The sequence below is a fragment of the Pinus tabuliformis genome, chromosome 2_1, assembly GCF_031772625.1.
Source record: "Pinus tabuliformis cultivar Carrire ecotype Pingquan chromosome 2_1, CPIR1, whole genome shotgun sequence".
NCBI classification, from domain to species: Eukaryota; Viridiplantae; Streptophyta; class Pinopsida; order Pinales; family Pinaceae; genus Pinus; species Pinus tabuliformis.
This window is the reverse complement of record NC_142299.1, coordinates 676,120,339-676,141,799: the sequence shown is the minus strand read 5'-3', so window position 1 is coordinate 676,141,799 and position 21,461 is coordinate 676,120,339. Positions and strand designations below refer to the sequence as shown.

Here is a 21,461-nt window from a genome sequence, read left to right as displayed (position 1 = left end):
GTGTGTATGTTTCAGGATAGAGTAGGCCTGGGCATTTGCATATAATTTTTGAAATAACTAGTGACATGGGATTAGCCTCTTTGCTGACTTTGTTTTTCTTAGTTTTTTTAATTCCAGTTCTGTTTGGTTGATTTCTGTCTTATTCACTTGCTTTGTTAGTTAGCTTAGATATCAATGTTATTGGGAAAAGTGTCTATTTAGAACTGCTCTATCCCACTAAGGTGTGACAACTGCCTTAGAAACAAACAGAGAAAACTACTTTTGTATTTCCTTTATGAATTAAAGATAGAGGGGGATAGAAAGAACCGACCTGTGTCTTGCGCTAATCCTTTGATCCAATCCCTCTCTTCTTTGACAGCTTCCAGGTACCTGCTCCCTTACTTGCCCAGCTTCACCAAGTTCCTGTAAGATCACAGAAGAAGAAAACTATACAAAGACATTGATCTATATTCATAAACAGCTTAGGATCACATTTAACCTAAACATACAAATGTAACAAGCATCAATGATACACAAGCATGTAGGAGAAACTCAAATAGTTTTTATTGATATACAAGAAGATCCAGGAGGAGTTACAACCGATGATTCCTGACCTAGCATCAACCTCCCAGCAAAGAAACCCCTTCTTCACCTCCAACAAAGCATAAATCACCCAATACTCTGATATCTATCTCAAAACCAACAACAATTCCTTGCAATGTACAAAATTCCAGCCTCTGGATCTCTGGGATGAGGGATCCATATATAGATGTATGCAAGGAGGATGAGTCAGCTTATGATTTGATTAGTGTCTTCTCTCTGTCAGTTCTTGCTTCCACTTGGAGACTGAGAGCCTCTTACTCATCCTTAGTCGAATCCAGTGAGGCAAGTGTCATAGGAGAAGATTCTGGAAGCTTCCATTGTCTTTCCACCTCACGGAATGACACTGCCATTTGTCATTTCTCACTCAACGCACCCTGATAGTGCATTTAGGTGCGTTGCAATGCACCCAGCTAGTGTATTTAGGTGCTATGCAACGCAGTTAGCCAGTGGAGCAGCTGAAATGATCCTGATTTGACTGATTCTGAGCAGTTTCTAGTGGAGAACTTCTGGGAGAAGCTGTAATTTGTTGACCTTGTTCCTTTAGGGGTTGGAAGAACACTTTTAGGGACTTAGGAGCCCTTGGTTTATGGACATTTCATGCTTGGAGCTGTAAGGCACAAAAATGTCTATAACAGTTGCCCCCTAAAGTATGAGGCCATTAATCGGGTGAAATGCTTTATTATGAGGATCCGAAGTTCTTTCAATGCTGGGAGGAGACCTGTAATAAGATACAATACAATACATTATCTTCATATTTTTTTTCATGATCTAGCTGAGGTGGGCATTCCCATGCTCAACTTTATAAATTCATTTTCATGTACATAGGACAGACAATCGTCTGAGTGTAGACTGATGATTCTGATAGAGCCAGCATCCTTTTGGTAGGATGATTATCTGTGCTACAATGTTGTACATTTAATGTCTTTATTTTCCTGAATATATGTCGCAGCCCGGATGGATGAAACTAGATCCGGGGTCTTCAATCTCGTCCGATCTTCACTCGAAGTACAAGTCAATCCATGTGAGAAATGTTCTGAAGTTGAACATGGAAAGACATCGCTTGATTACCAGTCAATGATGTAAACTGTTAACAAGCGCGAGAGGAATCACCGATAATGATAATGACCCTCAAGGTACTACAGTACAATTCACGTGGTGTGAATAAAGGTCTTGGTGTCGAACACCATGCAAAATCTTTCGGTCAAAGGCCATTGATGTAAACCTGTCGCCGGAAGTGAGAAACTTGCCATTGAGGCATGCAAGCTTCAAAGTACTGAATGGGGTGTTCCTAGACCAACTTCTTGGATAATGAGTTGATGTCGACAAGAAGTGATCCGTCAAAGGAGGGCCTTAATGAATCCCACATCAATGACATGGAACGGAGCAAATGATTTTGATGGAGGTGAAAACAATCTGATGATATACGGTTCAGGATGGTGGTCATGAAAGAATGGAGTATAATGTATGGTAGTGGGTGGGACATAGGTGACTTCTCTGGATGACTTCTCTTGAACATGTCGGTGACACTTATGTGATGGATTGGTAGCATTAACCCCAAATGTGGATGGTATGGTGTGACCATGGTGATGTGACCGGTGAATGAAACAACCCAACTCGACTCGGACATGGAGTGGAAGTGTCATGTTCAAGAGCGACTTGCTACCAACAAAGATTCTTTGATTTTTCTTCCCAATTTTTCCCCAGTCATTGCTGACCAGTACCTCTTTATTTTTGTCAAGCTTGAGGAGGATAACATATGCTTGTTCTATAATTTGCCCTTCGGGAGAACCCATCGCTATGTTTTAACGAGCCTAGCAATAGTGAAACTCGTTCTCCTCTAAAGACAAGTTTGTCGCTATTAATCTTTTTAACGAGTTTAACGACAAAGATAACTCGGTTCTTTTCATTTTTAGAGAGTCTGAAAAGGTACATAAAGGTAACTCCAAAATTCCTTTTTCGTCATCTAATCCCTTAAGTCCGAAAAAGTATAAAACAATATAGAAGGGATGAATTTTCGATAGTTTTAACGAGCCGAACAAAACAAGCGCTCGATCTTTTTGTGCAATAATCCCTTAGGTCCAAAAAGATTAAAATCTAGAGGAGGGATAGCACTTCCTGTTCCTTTAATGAGCTGGAAGGCCAAGGACTCGGCAATCTTTTCACATTTTACGAGTCAGTTGAAAAGAGCTTAAAGGAGACTCGTCTTTTGAGGAACGAGTGATAAAATGGGTAGCAGCTGATTCCAGGTAAGGTTTGGAATTTTCCAATCACGGCAGTGTCACAAGGATGGCTAGTGAAATCACTCTTCACAGCTGTTCCTCAAACTGGGTAAACAATCAAATGTAGGTGAATGATCGGCCAATGTGAAAGTGGAGGTGACGGTGCAAACACGACCAAGGATTTAATGGCTGAAGTACTACATTCACGGTGGTTATTTACCGGGGAATAGTTCATTTTTTAACGAGCTTAAACGCGGGTGGAAACATTTGCTCGGTCCAGGTTTATTTTTTAACGAGCTTGAACCTCGCGGTAACACTGCTTGATTAATCCAGTCATATGATAAGAATGTCTCATATAAAAACGACAATTTTTAGAGTTTTGTCCCACATCCTTTCTTTATGCAAGTTAGGAAACGACCAATCCTACGGGTTTAAAGGGTTAGAGGTCCTAAAAATTTAAAAAAATATATAGTCGCTCTTCGCTTGCATGCCAAAAGGCTTGCATGCCCCCAGGTATAAAACAGAGTTTCAAGGTCACCCTCTATTCGAGCTGACAAAACATGTGTTTTATCAGGAAGGGTATACCTCTTACATGTTACCCAAAGATTGCTCTATTCACGGCGTAAACAAAACACTTCTTCGGCGATGTCTACCGAGATAAACAAAGGTGAGTGGCGGTGCTCGCCAACTCACATAACTTTGACAAGAGAATCCTGTACTAGAATAACCCCCTATTCCACTCACGGACGGGGGTACAGACTAGGCATATTCTCCCACGGAAACCTACCCTATACCCGAAGTTTTCCTGCCGAAGCAGACCAGGATGCATGCCCCCTGTGTTTCAGTCATATCCCTTCGAATTAATCGCGCTCATCGGGAGGACGGACTGGAGATTGAGACATTTCTTGCGTGAAAAGACCATTCAGGGATGGTATATGACTATTTGTTCTGTATGATCCGGGGAATGAAAGCTGGTCCACGAGCTTGAGCACTCTTCCTTCATGCGGAAAACACGTTACTCTAAAGAGTGAGGAGACAATCGCTCCCATGCAATAAATATAGTCTCGTCCAAGGAGTATATTGTAATCTAGGGGTCCTTGAACTACCATTACGTTTAGGTGAATGGTTTTCCCTCTCAATGTTATGGGCACATCGGGAAGGATCCCTAAAGGTCGACTGGTTCCTTTATCAAAGCCTGTCAGATTTCTCATCTCAGGCAAAAGCGATGGCGAACCAAGCACTTTCCAAGCAGTTGAGGAAAGGATACTCACAGAAGCCCCCTCATCTATGATGGTACCAACCATAACCATTCTATATATTTGGACGATAATTCGGAATGGTATGCTTGCTGGTAAACGGGGTCTGCCTAGTTGATTCGAGTCGAAGGAGACAACTAGGTTGCTTGGAGGTGGGACCGAATAGACGGTCGGGTACGACTCTGAAGAACTTCCATCCTGCGGTAAAGGAATGGGTATATTGCCCCCATGTTCGTTGGAGTCTGTGCTTATGAAGAGAATTTGGACGGTGTCATCTTTGTTCTCCTCAGTGAGTATATCATCTGAAGATGAAACCTCTGAAGGCAAGACCGGGTCAACTACCGCCTCGACCTTTTGACTTTCGTCTGGTATGGATCTAGATGGTTTACCTTCAATGATAGGTGCTTCAGCCGACCACCTGAGCGGGCCAGCCGGATTTTCAACTAGTGACGGACTCGGCAAGAGTTTTTTATATCCAGGAGGAAGTCGTAACGGTGAAACCGGACGATCATCCAAAACTCTTTTAGCTTTGTCCAAGAAGGGACAACGGTGAACGGCATGATCACCTTCACACAGTTTACAAGGAAATCTATATTTTCCTTTTTGTCCTGGGACTTCACTTTCACTAGTCGACGGTGTGCTTTCAACATGATCATCAGAGGTTGACAACACCGGGTTGTGCAATCTAGGAGACCAGTCCCTTAATATCTGAGGGATGCAAGGACAATCTTTGTGAAAGTGGTCTCCTTTGCAAATGACACATGGCGATTTAGGCCTGGTCGGTGCAGTGTGTGGATTTTCGTTAGACGACACTCGTTTTCCCCCATTCGCCTTTGGCTCCTTCTTCTTCTTCTCTTTCTTCTTCTTTTCCTTCTTCTCCTTAGGAACTTGACTTTTGGCTTTACCAGCCCCATCAAGTGAAGAGGAAGGAGGAGAGGAAGAATTAGAGGAAGTAGAAGGTTGGTGGGCAACTCTGGACTCGTCTAATTGTTGATTCGATTGTTCAGGAATAGTGGTGTTCTGAATGACAAAGGTTGAGAAGAGCCATACAGGCAAACCAATTGTCAGTCCTGGAAGTGACAATGTGGCCATATGGGGTGTACCAACATCTCCCCAAGAGGAGAAGGGACTAGGATTTCCACCAAGGGGAATTCCTTGGTTGGTAGACTCCATTTTCTCAACCCAAGATCAACGTAGGAAAGGGGTAATGAATATTCCGTTTAAAATAAATTTTTAGACGCTTTGACACAACTTGTTTTTTCAGTTTTAAAGAGTCGAGAAAAAACAAAAGATGACTCTAGTCTCCTTTGATTTTTAATGAGCCTGAAGTGACAAGTGCTCAGATGGACCTTTTCCGTTAAGGAGTCTGAAAAGGAACGAAAGGGACTGCTCTGGAGATCTAGGTAGAGGGAGTACCAAACCAATCGCAAAACTACAAAATACTTTTTATGGTACGGCAGTCAATCTTCCCGAATGTTGTGTTCAATGCATTGTGATCGATAGGACGGTAGACACGGCTTCCTATGGATAAAGGATTTAAGCCTATAGGGGTCTCCCAAAATATACTCGACGGTACGTGGGAGCACAAGTCCGAACTGGCACTTATCGTCTCAAAGTGGAGGAATCACCCAACCATCAGTGAGGACAACAGTTACCAGGCTTTACGACGCCGGAATACGTCTCTAGCCTAGACCTCTAAATGTTGTGTGTTAAGTTCCAAAGCATTGTTAGATTCATTGAATTTATTTTAAGTTGATCTTTCTTATGAAGTTTTCCTTTTGGGTTCACCACGAGATGTAGATGTAATTCCTAAAATGCAATCTAAAGATGATAAACAAACTTTTATCTCTTTTCAGCAATGAAAATCCTAGCTACTAGGGGAAAAGAAAGACACAATCTTTTCACAAAGAGCAAAGAGCACACTGTAAATGCACTTTCCTAAATCAAGCCAAACAGACTGTCAATATGCAAATGCACATGTGCATGTATTTGTTTTCGACTTTCTTAATATTGATGCTAAAAAGAAAGTTGATGTACAAATCTGAATTTGCTTTCAAGCGACAAACACAAACAAGCTTCTTTTCGAAATCAAAAGATAAAGATGATTACGACACTTTAAGATTTTGAAATAAGTACTCGTTTTTGACACTAGAAAGTCACAAATTCATACCAAAGGCAATAGTAAAAGTATAGTCGACCATCAATAACAATCAAACTTTCTCCTATGATCGAAATCGACACTTGTGACAGATCTAAATCAAAGGATGACAGTACGACTATTGCAATGGAAAACTGTAAAAGACTCAACAAACACACAAAAACATCTACAGTCTTTTGTACAAAGGAGGCTGAATAACAGCAAGGAAAAGGGGTTTTAAAACAGACACATATACTGATCACGGGCTGCAAAAATCAGAGACAAAACTGGAAAGAATGAAGCACAAGAACCTCAGCCGCACAGGGCTAGTCTAATTAGCACACCTGTAACACAGAGAAATTGGATTGCATCACAGGTTTCCCTTTCGGGAACTACTCTGAAATGCAGGAACTCTTAACAATACCTGCGCTGGGGCAGAAACGAGAATCTGTCCAGGTTCTGGGTCACGGTTTGCAGTTTAGTCTTTGGTTTTTGGCCGAGTAAAAGCAATCAGTAATGCACAATCAGGGGGTAGATATAAGGAGGGTCTAAGAGCTATCACAAAGGGCAGTCAGATTATTTGTGAATCAACTGTTCAAATCATAAACAGATCCAGTGAATGGATTGAAGCAACATATGTCTACTTTGCATTTGTTATGGCAAATGTAGTTCAAATGCTACTTATAAGTTTATGAAACAAACAATAAAAGATACACAAACAAACTAATTAGACAATCATCCCCAGCGGAGTCGCCATTTTGTTACCGGGAAAAGTGTCTATTTAGAACTACTCTATCCCACTAAGGTGTGACAACTACCTTAGAAACAAACAGAGAAAACTACTTTTGTATTTCCTTTATGAATTAAAGATAGAGGGGGATAGAAAGAACCGACCTGTGTCTTGCGCTAATCCTTTGATCAAATCCCTCTCTTCTTTGACAGCTTCCAGCTACCTGCTCCCTTACTTGCCCAGCTTCACCAAGTTCCTGTAAGATCACAGAAGAAGAAAACTATACAAAGACATGGATATATATTCATAAACAGCTTAGGATTAGATTTAAGCTAAACATACAAATGTAACAAGCATCAATGATACACAAGCATGTAGGAGAAACTCAAATAGTTTTTATTGATATACAAGAAGATCCAGGAGGAGTTACAACCGATGATTCCTAACCTAGCATCAACCTCCCAGCAAAGAAGCCCCTTCTTCACCTCCAATAAAGCATAAATCACCCAATACTCTGATATCTATCTCAAAACCAATAGCAATTCCTTGCAATGTACAAAATTCCAGCCTCTGGATCTCTGGAATGAGGAATCCATATATAGATGTATGCAAGGAGGATGAGTCAGCTTATGATTTGATTAATGTCTTCTCTCTTTTAGTTCTTGCTTCCACTTGGAGACTGAGAGCCTCTTACTCATCCTTGGTCGAATCCAGTGAGGCAAGTGTCATAGGAGAAGATTCTGGAAGCTTCCATTGTCTTTCCACCTCACGGAATGACACTGCCATTTGTCATTTCTCACTCAACGCACCCTGATAGTGCATTTAGGTGCGTTGCAACGCACCCATCTAGTGTATTTAGGTGCTATGCAACGCAGTTAGCCAGTGGAGCAGCTGAAATGATCCTGATTTGACTGATTCTGAGCAGTTTCTGGTGGAGAAATTCTGGGAGAAGCTGTAATTTGTTGACCTTGTTCCTTTAGGGGTTGGAACAACACTTTTAGGGACTTAGGAGCCCTTGGTTTATGGAAATTTCATGCTTGGAGCTGCAAGGCACAAAAATGTCTATAACAATCAACTTGCTCATATCATTGACGATTATCTCCGAAAGCCATAGCTTATACTACCTGGCGAGGAATCAGATTATGAATGATGTGATTTGATTTTAGTTTTACTTTTCTGCAATTAGACATCAACTTTCTCATATCATTGACGATTATCTCCGAAAGCCATAGCTTAGACTACCTGGCGAGGAATCGGATTATGAATGATATGATTTGATTTTAGTTTTACTTTTCTACTATTAGACATCAACTTGCTCATATCATTGACGATCATCTCTGAAAGCCATAGCTTAGACTACCTAGCGAGGAATCAGATTATGAATGATATGATTTGATTTTAGTTTTACTTTTTTGCAATTAGACATCAACTTGCTCATATCATTGACATTATCTCCAAAAGCCATAGCTTAGACTACCTGGCGAGGTATTGGATTATGAATGATGTGAATTGATTTTACTTTTATTAGATTGCAATTTTTTATTTATTTGAGTGCAGTAGCTTAATTCATTTTTCTATATTTAGACAGCAACAGAGATAATGGTTTCATGATTAGTAGTTCATTATTTGCTTGATTTAAATAGCAACATATTTTTATTCTTGTTCAAGTATTAATTTCATCACTAGTATGTTCTAAGACCCTCTGAAGTATTAAGTTCTGGAATTCATTATAGAGGACATAATTGCCTTAAAATCTATATCCATACTTGCCTTCTAGAGAATTCTTAAAACTCAGGAATAGGATTTCCATTCATATTAGGAGATAAACGAAGATAAAAACCCCCAAAACAAAATAAAAATTGAAAACGACAAAAAGGTAAGAAATAGGTTGTCTTGCACATATAGTGCGTCACACTTCATCAGTTTATGACTCCCGAATTGATAATTAATGTAGCAATTTAGGACACACTAAATTGACGAAACAATAGATAACTGAACAAAAAACTCATCAAATAATATCATTTTTAATGTTTTAAAAGATCAAACATCCATTTTAATGTAACCTTTTAGCACCCCACAATGGAAGATACACATGTCCTTCTGGTTTGAAACATTTGGGATAACCACCCAACACAGGACTTGTGTGGAACACACTAGACCCATGTGTCCAATAAATGGACTCATGTCACAAGAGGAATTTAGGGTCTATCATGGTTCCAAGACACGAATCATATATAGAATTTCAGCTATCAATACAATATATTATAAAATTCATCAATAATCAGGTTCAAATTTAAATTTCAATAAATAACCAGAAAATTCAGTGCTTTTCAGATTTCATTACTTGGCCTAAAGTTTGAATACAAACACACTTGCCTTGGCAACTGCCTGAAATAAAATATGATTGCGTCAAACCTATAGCCAATGCTCTGCCTAAAATGGAATAAGATTTTAAAACCAAGCAACAATGCCTGCTCTATATCAATTGCTATAATTATGAATCCTTATTAACCAAAACTGCTGCCATAACTTTAAAAAGAAGTTCTTTTATATACCTCTGCAAGCCGATCTTCACAGATACGAAGCAGAGCAATGGCCTTCAAGCTAATTCGTGGACTACTTTTATTGTTAGCAAATCCAATAAGACAGTTGACACAATCCATGAAGCAATCCCCAACAACTTGATCAAAGTGTTCTAACACCACTGCAAAACCCACATGTTAGTGTCTTCTAACATAAAAGAGGCAATTAATGATATTCTTTAAGCTAAGGCACAGTGGACATTAAAAAGTTCAAGCGAAATCAACATGCATCACATTTCATGGCATGTGCACTACCATGAAAAATGGCATTTCAAGTAAGCCAACTCATAGCTCTGAATTCATAAAATCTATTTTATTGCATGAATCAAATACCATTAAAATAAAATACCATAGATACCTTGCTCCACACTCTCAAATGCCCTTTCAAGAATGGATTATGTTTCATCATCAACAACAACTGTAAATATCATAAAAACACTTCTCCAACCATATTTGCTGCTCACAACCTTTGATTTGATCATCTAATGCACAATATAGGCCTAGAAATACTCTGAATTCATATAGGCCTATCCATTTCTTTTGGGTAATAATCATCACAAACACATACATCTTACCTGCACAATGCAGTGAATAATAAAAATACAAATAGTTGCACTTCTACTATTTCGCATGAGGATAACAAATGGTTTCAAGATATCATTCTGAAAGGTAAACTTAAAATTTTTTTCCCTCTCCAAATATTTCATACCAAGATATATTAGCAAGTCAATCACATACATAGAAATATTCTCATCATGGCGGCTTCTCGTAAAGATAAAATGATGTGAGAGAACTGACTATGTTCTAGTCTAAACCTGAAACAGGGGTGTAGAAATTAAGCTATAGATCTGCAACGTCTCAAAAAATTTTAATCAAAATAACAAGACACAAACTTACTCTACTACTCTGCGAATGTTAATTCAAAATTTAGAACAAAATTTTCAGATGTGTAATAAGAAATTAAACACACACAAATAGTATTTTTCCTAGGGAAAGAAAACTGCTAAAAACCCCAATGCTTGCTTGCATTAATCAAATGAATAGAGATGTATTACAATTTCTTTTCTCAATTAAGCACACCCTACAAAGTGCATAACCTATCTCTTTGTTCACTGAAGGCCTCTGACATATACTTAGTCAAATTTGTCCTTGGCTTGAGCTCCTATTTCCTTGTGTTGTTCCTTGAGGAATTAGACCCTATTATTTAGGAAATTCCTCTAATTGAATTATGCAATTCCTTAGGATGATCAACTGAATGCATGCAATACCTATACACTCAAGACTAGTCTACAACTAATGTTACACTACCTTGGAATCTCCACCTCAACTGGGTAATTCAAATTATCTACATGCACTAGCTATTTTGGGTTGACTGATCAGTTAACTAGATGATCACTAAGTTTTAATCAAGTCTCACTACTTAACTGACCTTGCACTAGTTCCTCCAAAAGTGGGAACTAGTTTAACTGAAAACAACGTGAGGTAACTGACCTTGATTGCTACAAATTAGCAACCATAATGTAGGATTGAACTCTAACTCCTCCAACTCAAATTTACTAAGTAAAATGGGTGAAACAAGACATGTCACACAAGTTAACATCATCCAAGTTGTCTTCTAATGTGGAAATTAGAATTTTTTCAATTTAATCAAGGAAAAATCAAATTGAGAATTTCTTGCTGTAATTTTGAACACTCCTTCTTGGCAAGAAAGGGATTATCAACCACCCCTATCCAGCACCTGTGGAACTCAAACTTCACTCTTGACAAGGCCTTTGTCAAAAGATCAACATCTTGTTCCTCTGTCAGAATGTACTGCAACAACATTATTCATCTCAACACACAGTCTCGTAAATGGTGATACTAGATATCTATATGCTTGGATCGACTGTGAAAAAAAGGATTCTCAAAGAGCTTGATGCAACTCTGATTATCACAGTAGATCACAGTTGGATCCATCATCTGACCAAACAATCCAATAAGTATATATGTCATCTTGATCGCCTCACACACTACTTGACTCGAAACCATGTATTTTTCTTCTGTCGGGTTGAGTACCATAGATATTTTCTTCCTTTTTTACCATGAAATAACTGTGGACCGAACACTAAAAATTCCACCTGATGTACTCTTTCATTATAATGGAATCCTCGCTAAATATGTATATATGAAGCCACATAGATTCACTTCCTTTATCCGTCTATACCATAGTCCAAATTGGTTAGTGCCTTTGAGGTACCGTAGAACATGCTTAACTTCCCTCCAAAATAACTTGGTTGGCATAATCACACCTTGGCTTAGCTGGATGACTGCATAGCACATATCTGGTAGTGTTTTCACAACATACATTAGTGAACCCACAAACTACTGGTAGATAGTAGCATCCACTTCATCACCTAAAGTGGCATCTTGTTTCCTCCATTTGGTCCCTTGAGGGGTCTCCATGGGTTTGCAACTATCCATGAGAAACCTTTGAAGTATCCTGTTCGCATACTTTCCCTGAGAGGAAAATAGTTCCCCATCACCTTTCCATATTTCCAATTCGAGGAAGTAGTGCATGAGATCCATGTCCTTCATTTCGAACTTTCTTGCAAGGTACTCCTTACAAGATCTAATCAATTGCTCATCACCAGTTAAAATCAAGTCATCAACATATAATAAAATAATCAATAGTTTACCTTCTACCGAGACATGATATAGGTTTTCATCTGATTCACTTTTGGTGAAGCCCAAACCTGTAAGATAGCTATCAATCCTGGTGTACCAAGCACGAGGTGATTCCTTGAGACTGCACAATGATCACTTGATTCTGCACACATGAGACTCTTGATCAAAAGCCTTGAAGTTTTATGGTTGCTCGATGTACACCTCCTCCTCAATAACTCCATTGGGGAATGTTGTTTTTATATCCATCTGGTGGATCTTGCACCCCATGTATATAGCCGGGGAAATAATTGATCTAATGGATGAGTACCTTGGTACAAGAGCAAAGGTTTCTTCGTAGTCAATCCCCTTGACTTGAGAGTATCCCTTGACCATAAATATGGTGTGGTAGTTTTCTATGCTTCTATTTGCTACATGTTTTACCTTGAAGATCCATCTCAAATCCACAACTGATTTGTCTGCTACTCTTGGGACCACTTCCCAAACAATGTTCTTTACAATGGATTTGTATTCCTCCACCATTTCATAAAACCATACAATTTTCTTTATTGCTTCGTTAAAAGAAGATGGCCTAGTATCCACATGCTCAACCATTAAAACCATGTCTCGAGTGTACTGATCTGGTGACCTTCTCTGCCTGCACTGATTTGAAGGAGCATCCACATTCTCCCTTACATCCTGCACAAGTCTCTTAGCTTCCCTGGTCCTTTTCCTGCCTTCTCTGGATGGTTATGCTCTCCACTCTTTTCTCCTCAACTTGTGGCTAATCCACAACTTCTTGAGGTTCCTCCTTTGGAGCTAAAAGCTCCTCTTCTGGTGGGATCTGAAGCTCCCTCTCAAGAGAGCATCGCATGGCTTTATCTTCATCAAATTTTACATCCCTTCACACAAATTTCATTCTAAGGGATGGAAAGTACACACGGTAGTTGTGGGGAGTTTCTATGTAACCCAAAAATACCCCCAATTCTACTATCAACTCTAGCTTCTTCCTTGATTCTTTGGAGACATGGCAATAAACAAAGGCCCCAAAAATCCTAAACTAAAACACATCTAGATTTCTCCCCGAGAAAGCCTCCTTCAATGTAATCATGCCAAGAATTCGATGAGGACTCTGATTTTTCAAATAGACTGATGTGTTGCATGCCTCAGTGCAAAAATGTAGAAGTAGGCCTTGATCATGCAACATCGCCCTTGCTTCTCCCACAATGCTACGGTTCTTTCTCTTAGCCAGCCCATTCTCCTATGGGTTGTGTGGTGTTTTCAACTCTCGTCGTGTGCCTTCTTTTGCACATAAATTTTTAAATTCATTCAACACTACTCACCTCCATTATCGCTCTTGAGGGCCTTCACCTTCTTGCCCATTTCTTTCACAATGAGTGCCTTCAATTCTATGAACCTGGAGAATGCCTCATCCTTCTTCTACGTGAAGATCATCTAGCACTTCCATGAGGATTCATCAATACAAATGACAAAATATTTGTGCCTAATAGTTGAGGCTGTTGAGAAAGGTTCACACACATTAGAGTGGATCTTTTCAAGGACTGCATATGCTTTGCTATCCTGATCATGGAATGTGGATTTTATGTACTTCCTCAAAGTACATCCTTTTCATACACCCTGCTGCTCAAGTGCTCCATTGGGGAGGCATGTGGTTGGTTGTTGCATGATCTTCACAGTGCCATGATATAAATGGCCAAGTATTCTATGCCAAAGTTCACTGACATTAAAGCTTTTCACCTTATCTTCCTTTGCGCTCAATGCAACATAATCCTCCACATCTAGATTTTAAAATTTCTTCACATGAACCCTGATCTTCTTCACCTATCCCGTCGCTATGTGTCCAAGGAATGCCTTTCCTTTTCTAAAGATCACATCATAACTATGGTCTTCCAAAATTGCAACAAAGATGAGATTTTTCTTTAGGCTTGGACTATGCCTAACATGGTTGAGCCTGAGGGGGGAGCACGAATCCTTATAAATGGTGATTTTAATAATACCGGTTGTTCTATACCTTCCATCGTCTCCCATCTCGATGTGCATCTACAAATATTTTTCTTCTAGGTCACTGAAAAAGGTCTCAATTCCTCATCATATGGAAGAATGCACTTGAGTCCAAGTACCACACACTTCCCATCACTTCGCTGGCCATGCATGCAATGAGGGTAAAGCAAAGATTGAACTATGAAGCCAAAGCTTCAGCTTCTTTTCTTGCTGAAGTCTTCTTTATTTCCTTCTTATGTGGACACTTTGTGGCAGAGTGCCCGAATTCATGACAATGTAAGAATTTAATTTTGACAAATCTTTCTTCTTGCCCGCTTTACTGGATTCTGGTTTGGATTGGGATTTCTTCCCTTTTCCCTTCTTTTCCTTTCCATCTAATGCAAATTTTTCTTCATCCTCTCCCTTGGATGAAGTCCCATCTCTGGTATTCTGCCTTATTTCCGCCTGTACCAATTCAGACCATAAGCACTCCCAACTCAGTAGTTTCTCCACCCCATTCACTGAATCTTCATAGCTATGCCAACTCTTGGGAAGGCCTAGAAGGTCTAGGGTTACCAAGTCTTCTTCAAGGACATTAACATTAACCCTATCAAGTTCATCATGACATTTTGTAAACTTGGTCAGATATTGCAGAATTATTTCATTCTTCTTCATCTTGATACTTCGAAGTTTATCTTTAAGTGCCAACTTCTTGTGGTCGGTACTATTATTGAACAATTATCACAATTATTTCCACATTGTGAACAAAGTGCCTTTTTTTGTGGAGATTCGAGATAATGTGATCCCATACTCCCTCCAATATTATTCTCCTCACATTGGCTACATATTTCTTCCACTAAGCAAGGTTTTGGCCATCAAATGCTTGTGGTTTTGCAACATCTGTCTTGATGTATTCTTGCAATCCATTGTCATCCAATATCACCTCTATGTGATCCTTCCATGCAATAAAATTAGAGGTGCCTTCCAAGGCATACTCTAGCCTTATTCCATTAAAGGCCATCTTCTGAAATATAAAGAACTACTACTACACTGATCTTCAAATTAGAACCTCTAAGAAACAACTTCAACTTTCTTGCTCTATTATGAATCCAACTCTGATACCATGTAGAAAGTATGTTGTAGATATGCAACTACTCATGAATTTTTAATCAAAATCACAAGACAAAAACCTACTCTACTACTTTGCGGAAGTTAATTCACAATTTATAAAAAAAAATTTAGACATGTAATAAGAAATCACAGACATGTAAGTTGTATTTTTCCAAGGGAAAAAAAACTGCTAAAAAAATCCAATGCCTTCCTGCATTAATCAAATGAATCAAGATGTATTACACGCATTTCTCAACTAAGAACACCTTGCAATTGCATAACCTATCTCTCTGCTCACTGAAGGTCCTTGACGCAGACTTAATTGATTTTATCCGCAGCTTGAGATCCTATTTCCTTGTGTTGTTCCTTGTGGAATTAGCCCCTATTATTTAGGAAATTCCTCTAATTGAATTCCACAATTCCTTAGGTTGATCATCTGACTACATTCAACACATGTACACTCAAGACTAGTCTACATATGATGTTACACTGCCTTGTAATCTCCACCTAAACTCGATAACTCAAATTCTCTACATGTGCTAGCTATTTTTGGCTGATTGCTCAGTAAGCTAGATCATCACTGAGTTTGAATGAAGTCCTGCTGCTTAACTGATCTTCCACTAGTTCCTCCAAAAGTTGGAACTAGGTTAATTGAAAAAAACCCGAGATAAATGACCTTGATTGTTACAAATTAGCAATCATCCATGTAGAAATAGACTCTAACTCCTCCAACTCAAAGTTACTGAGTAAATTGGGTGACACATGCCATGTCACACAAGTTAACATCATCCAAGTTGTCTGCTGATGTGGAAATTGAAATTTTCTTAATTTAATTAAGGCAAAATCAAATTGATAATTCTTGCTCCAATTTTCAACAAGGGCAAAAGAAGAAGTTTATAAAAAAGGAATGTGGAATACAAGATATCATTTAACATTTTTACTCAAATTATAAAGGTAGAAGGGAAAGAGAACAAAGATCAATTTAAATTCTTCATAACAAATATCAATGAGTTCCCACTCCTTACCATGCATATCTGGGCCATGTTGTAGTAACATATCTCAACAAGATTTTTCCATTAGAGGAAATTTCAACCTAAAAGTGCAAATGAGATTTTCATGTAATTTCCATTTCATTATATGTAAACCAATAAAAATTATATAAATTTAAAAAGAGGTACATGTAAATATTTTGGAGGAAAAATAAGACAAACTATTTTTTAATTGTATTTTTGGCTTATCCCCTTATAGGTTTACTCAATGTCAAGTGTAGACACTCGTTGGATGCGGAATTAAATCCCACATCCAACTATTACCCATTATGCATACTCTTGAGAAGAACCATATTGATAAAAATTGAATATACATTAAAAAAAAACATGTTCAATATGATTTTTAAGTGTATCTTCAATTTCTATCAATGTGAGTCTTCTCAAAAGTATGAATAATGGGTACTTTTTGAGTATGGAATTTAATTCCACATCTAACAAGTGTATACACTTTAAATTTGAGTAAACCTACAAAGAGATATGCCACAAATACAATTAAAAAAAGTAGTTTTCTTCTTTTCCCCCAAAAATTCAAAACTCGTATTTTATTGTTTTTCCTTAGGAGGCCACTTTTAGGTTGGAATTTCCTCTAAAAAAACTAAAAATGTGGGTAGGTTTTTGTTTCAGTTACTCAGTAGAGACACCACATAATGTCGTGAAAAAATCCACAATTGCACCACTTGGTAACTTTACACTATTCAAAAATACTTGTTCAGTTGGCTTTCCAGTAAGTTCTTTTACTGACTGTAGCAAATCATCCCTTGATATATTATTTGAACTATGCATAACCATTGCAGCAATAGATGGTGTTGATGTAATATACTCAAGCCTTGAAACACATTCTAAGACAGCATTCCAAGTATCCTGCAATGCATCAGTCTCAGTGTCGCTCAATATCAGCAAGGTCCGTAACGCCTCTACATTTTTGCTCCGCATCTCCTTTGGTGCATGCAGAAATGTAAATCTGCAAGTACCATAACAAGGGCATTTTTATAGGGATCAGATCTAAAAGTTCTTATTATCTTTAGAAAAGTACAAGGATACAACCTACATGTCAAATTCTTTGGTAGCAAAAAAGACATATTGTCAAGAAAAATGGGGACAAGTTACATATTGAGTCCTTATTCAATGCAGTTTTCTATTTATGTAAAGAAGATTAACAAATATGAACAATGAAGCTCAATGTCACATGAAAAGGATCATTCTAACCTTACTAGTGATGTCAAAAAAGCATATCTCATGGTATACATGCCAAGCACCCTTGTAAGATGGATGCCTAGTCTAAATCCCTCCATACAAAGAAGAACCCTAGGTTTATTATCACTGTCCTCCATTGTCACTAAGCATTTCATCCAATAGCCTCAAGCATAGGTCTCACAAGTTCCATCTGTTCAGCAGTGTAGAATACGCCCCTCTTTGCCCCACCCTTCTTAAAAAACGCTTGTGTGCGCTTGACAATTTCCTCACTTTCCTTCTTCGTGTCATCTGCTGCCTTTAGTCTTGGCATGGCCAAATTCAGTATACTAATGATCCGGCCTCTCTCCTCAGTGTCTGGCTTTTGCCTACTACTCTTGCCTGAGTCAACATTGTCATCCTTCATCTTTATCTCCTCTTTCAATACAGAATCATAAATTTCTTCCAACAGCTCCTTGGGAGCACATTCTTCGACATGACTTGAAAAGTTCATCTAGAAAAAATCAAAATTTTACATTTTTAGCCACACCATAGGATTGTGTGCATCTGTATTTAGCATTATAATTTCATATCAAAGTAGGTAAGATGTATCAACATTCTTGAAGAGTCCGGGATTATCTTGAAAATACCTATTAACAAAAAACCATCGAAGTCATTTATTATTAGGGAAATGTATATTCTGTTAGAAAAATCCTAATAAGAATATCTGTTAAATCTTTAGAATATAATAAAAATCCCATTAACAATAACTTTCTGTTCACCTATACTCAACTATACCTACCGCTCTGCAAATTTCTCCATAATACAATCAATCTTTTGAGCTTCACTAGGTAGATAAAATCCTTTAAGAAACTCATGAATTTTCCTATAAAATTTCATGCCAGAAAATTTCATTACATCCACATAATAATGCATAACAACAAGAGGGAATTCTTCATGTTGACACAAAATATCACCAATCATCTCCTGCAACACAAGAAATAAATCAAAGCTTGTTTGACACTGAAGAAAATAAAATGCTACCATTAAAATATAAAATCAATCAATGCAAACCTTATCCAAGCTAAGTGTTGTTCTTAGAAAATGTGTTACCACCTGGGGTGTCTTGTCAACCGACATATTAGGCAGACGATAATCGACAACTTTATTAGCCTTCTTATTGAACTACATAGATTACAAAATTTTGAATTAGTATATAAGAACTTCACAAGAAAAATCCAAATATACTTTGGCATAAACGATTTCCTAAATTTTTTAGTATAACCTCTAGAAAATCCAATGTGGAAACAAAAAAATTAAACTCGTTGCTAGACCACACATGTCATTTGTTCTCACTTTGTTGCAATTGTACTTTAGGAAGTAGTATATGTTAACACTTCAATAAATTAAGAATTTTACACAATTTCTTTGTTGATATGTCTCTTGGTTAAAGTTACACCCAATTACCTTTGTAATGGAAGCTTCCATTGTTGATTTATGAGCCTTGACCTTTTCAAACTGACAAGGTATTTCCTCTTTGATCCAAAATTCACCAGTTTCGAGAGTCCCAACTAAACTAGACTCCTTTTTAGGAAGTGTAAAATCGATTGTATGATACTTTGATACTTGATGAGCATTTTCCCATGTTACTAATGATTTTAGAACAAGACACCAAACAAAAATATGACAGTAAACAATCAATTAATCTACAAATTTGGACTTGTAGGGAAAATATTGAAAGGGAGTAAGGATGGTTGGATTAAAATATTTCCTATTGGCCACCATTATTAGAGCTAAATAATAAAAGCTATACCTGTAGTGATGATACTTTTATGGATGTGTTCTGTGCAAGAGTTATGGAGCTGGGATCTGTATTTAATGTACCCTGTGCAATCCTCGACAGAGCATTGACCTTCAACATCATAAAAAAGGAATTCTCAAAGTCAAATTTCGATAGTTCTTCAAAATTAGGAAAGCAAACAATTGATATAATTGATTACCTCACTGAAACATTAAAAGTAGGATATAGTCTTACCATTCGCTCAAACAGATTGGTAGCCTCTAAATCACAGTCATAGTTCACAAATATATCTGCCAGCATCTGAGAATCCTTGCTGACTTTTTCAAGCAACCTACAGAGTAAAGAGTGATAGATGTGAATGTAACTGACTATAGGTAAAATGAATTCACAACATAAACAATTGTATGAAAAAATATAGGTTTAGTTTCATGGTCCACGAGTTCTAACATCTATACAAATTGGTGCAGCTACAAACCACTCATTGTAATCAACAGAAGACAAATAACCTACCTGAATATAGATTCGCATCAAACTGAATAATCATTGCTTAGAGAGGGACTACCAGTAATGGATGGAACTAACTGTTAGTTCTTATTTTGTTGCTTGAGCCTTTCCTCCATTAACCATCATTTTCTGCCATTTCCTAGTTTTAGGGATTTTCTACTTTTAGTAGTTCTATTTTATATTAGAGCTAACAGGGTGACTAGAGATTAATCATAATCCTTGGAATTTGTTGGCCTATGTTCACCACATAAAGGTGTGTGCTTGGGAACTATTGGCATGTGGTTAGCTAGCGGAGGAATACGCTTGACATGTATTTGCATCATTACATGTGTCTACCTATTCTTGGAATTTGGGTTGCATTAATTATGGAGTTATTATTAGAGAAATTTTGACGTATAAAATGGGACTCCCAAGGAATATTATAAAATAATAGTGGAAATAATAAAATAAAATTATACATCATCAAATTTTAGAGGGAAAAAGGAAGAAACTACTTTTTCAACTTATCTTCCTACAGTTTTACTAGAATTTCAAGTGGGAGCACTCGTTGGATGAAAAATTTAATTCCTCATCCAAGGAGTACCCATGTTGCATACTTTCGATGGACCCTGCTACTTGAAAAAGAGAAATATATGAAAAACATGATTGCAATCACGTTTGTCATCTATTTCTCATTTTTTGTGTAGCAGAATCCTTCGAAAGTTTGCAACATGGGTACTCGTTGGATGAGTAATTATATTATGCATCCAACAAGTGCTTGCACTTGAAATTTGAGTAAAATGGTAGGTGCATAAGTTGAAAACATCAGTTGAAAAAATAGTTTTTTTTAATCTTTTTATTTTGTTACTCCAAAAATGGTGAATCATCCCCCATGGTTGAGATCATCATATTGAATCCTATTCATTCTTATAAAGTTGATTTTGGATGTACACTTTTTTTAGGCCCATTTTAAACCTCAAAATTTCTCTAATGATAGAGGAATGTGTTTGGGACATGTTGGCATCTGGTCACCACATGGAGAAATGTGTTTCGTATTACGACCCATTCTTGGAAAATGTGGGACCCATTATTGGTAGAGTTACTTTTTTCTATTATTTGACATTTTTGCATGCATGCAACCCTCTAGTATCCTATAAAAAAATATCGAGAGTCTATTGACAACCAAGTAGTCATTGTAATTTTTTTTTGTATCCCAGAGGAACCCAATAGCCCACCTGACATGTAGCTACTAGTAAACCTTTGGGGGTATACAACCTGTCCTCCTCTTCGTAAATTAGGTCACAACTAGGGTTATTTGAACTTTGGATCTCTCCGTTTTCTCGGGACTCACATTACTTAGATAACCAATTGAGCTGCCCCCTTAGGACTTAGTCATTGTAATTATTATTTCAATATTAATGAAAATTTATCTGGCTATTTCCATAGATTTATAGCTTTCTGGTTTTGATTTGCATATTTTGTTATATTTATAAATATAGAAGAAAACTTACAAACATGATTAGAAACATACTCAACAAACTTAGGTAAAATATATGCTTTTATTACAATGAAGTCATTTAATACAATGGGATTTATCCCCTTTTATATCAATGGCTAAAGAATTGTGACATTGGTACAACCTAGATACATTATTTTATGATATCTAATTTTTATTATTAAAATAGTTTTAAAACTTAGACT

At 37.5% G+C, this 21,461-nt stretch overlaps 1 pseudogene; it reads right to left on the bottom strand.

The window, feature by feature from the left end:
• LOC149202400 (brefeldin A-inhibited guanine nucleotide-exchange protein 5-like) overlaps positions 1-19,821 on the bottom strand; it is a 32,547-nt pseudogene extending 12,726 nt beyond the window's left edge.
• Positions 19,822-21,461: the final 1,640 nt, after the last annotated feature.